Consider the following 7,816-nt stretch of genomic DNA (forward strand, 5'->3'; position numbering starts at 1 on the left):
ATATATATATATATATATATATATATATATATATATATATATATATATAATATTTTATATATAAATGAGAGAATTTTATTTATAGACAAATGTTGTGATTTAGGCACAGGAAAATTACACAACGGAAGTTTCTAAATAAAAAAATTCTAGTTATGATTTCTTAAGTAAAACTTAGTTGTTTAAAAGAATGAGAATAATTTTGTTTCTAATGAAAATACAAAATTTCATTAAATTACCTGGCCATGGTGAGGAGGCACTGGAATTGTTTTGTAAAATGCAACATAGGTACGAAACCAAACTAGTTCATTTTTGGTAGTGTTTTGAGCGCATGTATGGGGGTGTCAGCTTTGGGACAAGGTAAGAAATTTCATGCTTATATTGTCAAAATAGGATTTGAATCAGAGGTCTTCTTAGGGAATTCATTTATAGATGCCTACGCCAAATTCAAAAGCATTGAAGATGCAAGAAAAATATTTGACAACATGATTGAACGAAATACTATTTCATGGCATGCAAAAGTTGCAAGATATTCTCAAAACATTGTGTCTGAGAATGTCGTGACATTGTTTTGCCAAATTCTACTGACAGGGCTAAAGCTGGACCAAATTACCTTTGCTAGTGTTCTTAATGCCTGTGCAAACTTAAAAACTTTGGAACAGGCCAGGAAGGTGTAGGTTCATATCAAAAAAAGTTGGATTTATAGAGGCAGATGTTGTTCTAGGAAATACACTAATCGATGTATATACAAAATGTTGGAGTATAGAAGGTGCATGCAAAGTTTTTGATGAGATGCCCAAGTTAGATATGTTCTCATCAACTGCAATGGTTGTGGGATACAGTCAACATGGTCATGGTAGTGACGCCTTGCAACTCTTTGAGGAAATACAGCGGGCAGGCATGAAGCCAAATGATGTAACTTTTGTTGGTGTTCTACATGCTTGTAGCCATATAGGGTTAGTGGACAAAGGGATGTGTTACTTTGATTCTATGGATAAAAATATGGCATAAGAGCAAGAGAGGACCACTATTCCTGTGTTTTTGACCTTCTTGGTTGAGCTGGATACTTGGATGAGGCTAATAACTTTATTAACAAAGTACCATTTGAACCTGGTCCTCTTGTATGGCGAACTATGCTTAGTTCCTGCAGAAAACATGGTAATTTGGAGCTAGGACGAGATACAGTAGAGCACATTCTTGATCTTGAACCTCACAGGGCTTCAACATATGTATTACTATCAAACATCTACGTTGTTGCTGGGATGTGGGATGACATAGCTAAGGTTATAAAATTGATGAAGGATAGGGGCCCTAAAAATGAGCTAGGATGTAGTTGGGTTGAGGTGAAGAACAAAATTCATACATTCATTGCAGGAGATAGATCACACCTACAAACAAAGGAGATATATGAGAGATTGGAAGGCTTGATTTTGCAGATGAACAGGGCTGGCTATGTGCCAAACATAAATTTTGTTATGAAAGATGTGGAGCAGATGTAGTAAGAGCATTCTCTTTACCAGCACAGTGACAAGCTAGCTATTGTTTTTGGGATTATCAATACACCTCTTGGGACACCCCTTCGGATTTTAAAAAATCTATGTGCGTGGTGATTGTTACACTGATATCAAGTTCATATCCAGAATTATAGGGCGAGAAATTGTAGTTAGGGATGCAAATCGCTTCCATCATTGGAACAATGGGTTGTGTTCTTGTGGGGACTATTGGTGATTTAATGGATTACCATGCTTGCTTGGATAAAAATTAATATTGAATGTTGTTTATATCTGTTTAATTGTGTTATGGGAAAAGAAAACATGGCTTTTTAATTTATGTCAAAATTGATAAAGGCTTTGCCGAGATCTGATTCTTACACAAATAATGATTACATTGGACTTCAAGTATAACTACAACACAAGACTCAATCTTCTCTACCATGGCATTTACTATTGGACTAGCTTCTTTCGTGCCTGAACATAGTTGGATTTGTTATATAGGAAAGCACCAGAAAAGGATATCTATAAGAGAAGAATGTCAAAAACATGGTCTATAGTGAAAAATGAGAATCAAATTTGTCAAAGTTTGAGAGGTCTAAGGGACTTGGCACAAACTGGTCAATATAAGGCATGGTTTTTAGATCAATTTGGAGTTTCTCACGATCGGAAGAGACCTTATAGATGAGCTATTGCAACTTTGGAACAATTAGCCCAAACTGGCATAAATATAGTAATTATCAGTAATTCTTCAAGAAATGAATTGAGCACATTGGAGAAGATGAGGAAAATGGGTTTTGATCCTTCTCTTTTTGATGGTGCAATAACTAGCGGGGAATTGACACACCAGTATCTTCTGAGGAGGAATGGCCCATGGTTTGCAACTCTAGGTCGATGCTGCATTCATATGACGTGGTCCGAGCGAGGTGAAATATCTCTTGAGGGACTTTAGAAATGAAATATGAACAATTGGGTGGACAAGTAAGATGGATGGGGAAGCCAGACCAGGCCATTTATAAAGCTACAAAAGAAATGACTCATGTTGATGCTATAGAATGTATTACAATGGGAGACTCTCTCCATCATGATATTCTGGGTGCAAATAATTTATGTATGCAGTTGATTTTTGTGGTTGGGGGTTATACATGCAAGTGAGGTTGGAATAAATCAGTTTGGAATGGTTCAAGATGAAGCAACAGTTGAAGCTCTTACTCACTCAAATGGTGCTTATCCTTCATATGTCATTCCTTATTTTATATGATGTTTAGAATATCATTCACATTGTTTTCGAAATTCCATTTCTTTTGTGTTAAGGAAAAGGGTACACAATAATGCACTAATTTCATAATATAATTTTAACATCTCTCACAAAAGAATTTGCTATATTATTCTGTTTTTTTCCTCATGAATTAATCATGCTACAATAACTTGTATGAATGAAATCGCATTCTGGATGTGTAAATTTTGAATTTTCTTATTCAGTGAATGGAAAATAGATTTGTTTGGTTGCTCTCACTCTTTAATACTTGACTATGTGCATCTACCATGGCACAAAGAAGTTGTAAACATCTTGAAGGTTTTCTTGTTTGCATATTTGTGGAATATTGAGTATACAAGTTTATCAGTTGTGTTCAAGTTGGAACACTTGTCATGCAATAGCCCATATTTCTGGTAGACATGCTCCAAAATTTGAGACACGGAAATGTGAGATTATGTGATAGTCGAGGTAATATATACCATATATGAAGCTTTGTTGAAAGTAGAGGAAGAAAAGATATCTTGAAAATGATGAGAGACATTCGATTCACTACGTATGACACAGCAGAAGGTATATAACAATATGTTGAAGATGGTTTTGAGATATGTTAATTATAAGTTCACATCCTAAATAACTCCTTTTCTATCTTAATTCATAACAGGTATATTTTGCTTGTATTTTTCTTGGCTGAAATTTTATTTTCTATATTAATAGAGAGCAATCTTCAAAAGACTATAGTGCATATCAGTCATGGAATTCTAAATTGATCCTAATATACTAAGAGTAAGATGGAGAAATCAGTTCCACATACTTTTTATATAAAAAAAAAATTAGCCGAGATTTGTGTCTAGTGGGTCTTCGGTCCAGATTTTAAACCCACTTTGATACCACGTGTAAGGCTCCATCCTAGGGTCCTCTAACAGAGCTAAATTCTCTAATTTCAAATACAATAAAAATGGAAAATAATTTATTTCTAACTAAACATTTAACCGATGATAATTTACCACTAAAATTTATTTCCTACAATTAAATAGTGAGCATTTCATTTCAATTACTTACATGAGTAATCTATAAATAGAGGAATACATGTTCCAATAACCTAGTTGGGATGCCCTTTAGCTCTTGATATTGTTGGGATGCTCCTCTTGACTACTGATTGAATTTAACTCCCAACACACTAAGAAGTATTTCCTAGCCCAGGAAACCTCCACAGGCTCCCTATCCCTCTGAGCCCAAGTCCAACCAAATGTAGTGTGACCAAGATAAACAACACTCTCCTTCTCTCTCTTCTCCCTTCCCCACCTTACTCTCAAAACAAATCCTCCAAAAGCACAACCAAACCAAAACCAAAAGAAAGACCAAGGATCCCCTCTCCTCCCCTCATCCTTCCCCTTTTATGACCCCTTCTCTTCTCCACCTCAGCCACCTCTCATTAATGTCATAACTACCCCCTCATCTTTACATTTGACTTATCTTCTCCCAAGTAAATTTGCGAGGACATTTTGGGGATGATATATGAATATATAATTTTTTAATTAATTGGAGAGGACCATGTCTTCTCCCAAGTAAATTTGAGAGCACATTTTGGAGATGAGATATGAATAAATAATTTGGTAATTAATTCGAGAGGACCATGTCCTCTCCCAAGTAAAATTGAGAGGACATTTTGGGGATGAGATATGAATATATAATTTGGTAATTAATTGGAGACGACCATGTCTTCTCCCAAGTAAATTTGAGAGGACAGTTTGGGGATGAGATATGAATATACAATTTGGTAATTAATTGGAAGCAGACCATATCCTACCAAAATTTAAATTTGAGGAGGTAAGTTGGGAATTGAATAATAACAAAATTCATATCAGAAATAAGTTTACAGTTTGACCAATGTAGGCATGTACCAATATTTCTTGATAATTATAAGTCAATATTTTAATGTAATTTAAACACTAGTAAAATTGGCATGATAAGATTAAGTAGGGCATTACATCACCCTCTAATTTTTTACTATATCCTCCCCTCTCTCCTCTCTCCTTCTCTCCCCCATTCTCTCCATCTCTCCCTTTTCACTCCCCTATCTCTCCACCTCTATCACTCAATGTATTTGTTCTTCCCTCTCATTTATATCTAGAGTTAATATATATCATGATATATTAATATATAGTATAATATAAAAAATTATTATTGTATTAATCCAAAGTTATTAAATTTAATAATATTAATATTATAATATATTAATATGAATATTATACTTAACAATAATATTAATATTAATATTAGGGTTAATAATTTTTTTTTATATTTATATCATGATATATACACCATACCTCAAGTTTATTTATATTTTTATTTATTTCCCATAAATCTTTTTGACTGTTAGTAAACCTCTTTATATTTTAAATTTATATTGTGTTTATACATACTAATAATTATATTTATTTTTAAATAGGGACCACATTGAATACAAAATGTTAAATGTTAAACATCAGGTTTACATTTACCTTTTTATGCGAGATCTACCCTGATACTAGGTTGTAGAGCGCATCTGGGCACAATTATGCAATCTCTAGAGGGTAGAAGAACCTCACCCCCACCTCTTCATTTTGTGGAGATTTCTTCACTTGCCACCCCTTCCCTTAGCCTACATAAATGACCTGCTATTACCTAAGTTTTCACATCATTGGGTAGAACAATAGCATAATAGTGCACTCACCTACTAAATGGCCACACACAAAAATAGTTTTTTCTTTTTTTAAATGAAATGTGAGACAATGACAAAAACTAAACATAAAACGACATCCACTAGGGAATTATGTTCCATGAAAGCTCAATCAACCAATTGAAAATTAAGAGTAAGGTTTCTATCTATTTAGAAAAATATTTTTGAATTTTTGTTAAAATAGAAATATTTAGCATTTTCCTAAAATTATGGTTAAATTTGGGACAACAAAAAAAAGTGATAGTCAAATGCAATGCGAATGTGAGCGAAAAAAATAGGCAAATATAAATAATTTAATAATTATAAGTATAAAGCCCATCTCCTACAAATATTGCTAACACAAGAGACATGTATAGTTAATGTTAACACAAGAGCTATGCATGGTTAATGTTATGATAAACCACTTTGAGAAGGGTTGAGAATCCTGAGTGTTCCCACGGAAGACTTAGAGCAAACATACATATTCGCCCCCTACATGAATTGTGTTAACAATAGTGAGGGTCTTCATTTAAATAATATAAAAAAAGATATGTTTCCAGCTGCTAAAAAAAGCTCTACTAAAGTGCATTTCTATCACTAGAATTAGATATCCAAATTTTAATAGAACTATGGTAGCATTTAAACAAGGGAAGCTATGAGGCAGCAAGTCCCTGCATTTTGTGAGGTTGGAAGCATTTATGTGTATGTCAGGGTGGAAGCCTTGGCAAAGGGTGGAAGCCAGTATCTGTATTGAGGGTATAAGCTGCTGATGCATTCGATATAGGCATTCATACCAGCTGATGCATATGACCACCATGATTCATTTTTGTATAAGTCGGCTAACGTTGGTATAAGCTGTATAAGCTGGCTAACGCTGGTCTCTAACTGGTAAAGAGTGTTTAACCGATCGAACTGGTCAAGCTGAGCGATGGGAATCAGAGGGGATCAGAGTCCCATCCCTTCTCTTTAAGTTATCGAACATGCTCATATAATGACAAACTCGTCTGACAATACGGGTCTCTCTGCTTCTGAGTCTGCAATGTGATTGAAAGCTTTAGTGCACTAGTCAGTGTTCCCCCTTGACAAAGCTCTTTTTATGATCAAGGAAACAACTCTTTTTATTATTTAAATAAAACGTAATGAAACAAATAATAATAAATAGCTAGAGAATGTTCTAACTAAACTTAGATGAATCAAAACCCACTAACACCTAACCGAGAGGAATATTAAATATATCACACCTAATAGACAGTGAAATTAAATATATCAACCCGATTTCCGTTCGCATCACTAGGACATAGGGAAAAATTGTAAATGTTGGGTTTTATAAATTGAAACGAAGGAAATAGAAATTAGATCGAACTGGTCAAGCTGAGCGATGGGAATATCAGATTCCCATCCCTGCTCTTTAACTTATCGAACATGCTCATATAATGAAAAACTTGTCTGACAATACGAGTCTCTCTGCTTCTGAGTGTGCAATGTGATTGAAAGCTTTAGTTCACTAGTCAGTGTGCTGAGTAATCTATTGCTGTTGGGCTTCTACTCTCAGAACTGAAGTGATTCACATTGTTTTCTTGAGATCTTCGGGGCCAAAAATGGTAGGTTCTCTGGCTCTGTCCATAGTCATTATTATCTGCATTTGCAAATATTCTGCCACTGTCACAGGGTGACAAATTCCGTGAAGTAATCAGGGGCCAAAAGCTTGGAGCGTATTGTACAACAATTCTAATTATGCAAAGTTTCAGCTTAACAATGGAGTCGGTGAAACCCCGCAGATGGGGTATGCTTCTCCCATTTATTAATTTTTATTACATTTTGAGAAAATTCGTGATATTATCGTCCTCCTTTATTACTCTTTCATGATATTTTGTGAAAATTCATAATAAATGGCACACGCTTTTTTTCCTCAATCTTGTGAAAAATTGTGATACATGGTCTTCAATTCGTCATCTTTAATGGTACACTTATTTAATTATATGTGAAAAATCCTGATATATCACAACAGAAAATTAAATTAATCTTTGCAGCTGAAAATTGATAATTTTTTCCTGCGACTTTTTTAAAGTAGTGTGTGATGTATCGCAACATAGGAGCCATCATATTTGCTGATATTTGCAGCTTAAAATTAACGATTTCGCTCTATGAATTTCTTGAAAATTTGTCATATATTCCAACACAATAACAATAACGTTTATGAATCCTTTGCTCCTGAAAATTATTGATTTTATTCCATGACTTACTCGAAAAGTTGTCATCTATTAGAGCGTAAGAATAATATTGTTTGCACCTAAAAATTTAATGGTTTTTCTGCGAATTTCTTGAAATTTTGTTATATATCACAGCAGAAGAATGATATAGTTTGTTAATCTT

General features: G+C 34.1%; 1 pseudogene; it reads left to right on the forward strand.

Moving 5' to 3' along the window:
* Positions 1–332: 332 nt before the first annotated feature.
* Positions 333–674, forward strand: LOC149158490 (pentatricopeptide repeat-containing protein At2g46050, mitochondrial pseudogene; annotated as a pseudogene).
* The last annotated feature ends 7,142 nt before the right edge of the window (positions 675–7,816 follow it).

This window comes from Pinus tabuliformis, chromosome 5_2 (genome assembly GCF_031772625.1).
Source record: "Pinus tabuliformis cultivar Carrire ecotype Pingquan chromosome 5_2, CPIR1, whole genome shotgun sequence".
NCBI lineage: Eukaryota > Viridiplantae > Streptophyta > Pinopsida > Pinales > Pinaceae > Pinus > Pinus tabuliformis.